Below are 266 nucleotides of genomic sequence, written 5' to 3'. Positions count from 1 at the left end.
AAAAAATTCAAAATATAACATATAAGAAAAAATCTAATTTTTTTTATTATATGGTTAATGTGATTGTTTAAGTTTTTTTAATAATATAAATTTAAACAAAAATGAAGAAGGATGCAAAAATTGTTATCAAATCTTTATTATTCATAATCATTAATTGTCATATATATGTAAATCATATTAGGTAATTCTTCAGCTTTTATTCAAGGAAAAAATACACACTTCTTATATTTTAGGTTAATATAATGTTCTCTAGTGGACATTAAACA

This window comes from Brassica oleracea, chromosome C1, assembly GCF_000695525.1.
Source record: "Brassica oleracea var. oleracea cultivar TO1000 chromosome C1, BOL, whole genome shotgun sequence".
NCBI lineage: Eukaryota > Viridiplantae > Streptophyta > Magnoliopsida > Brassicales > Brassicaceae > Brassica > Brassica oleracea.
Note: the sequence above shows the minus strand (reverse complement) of the source record.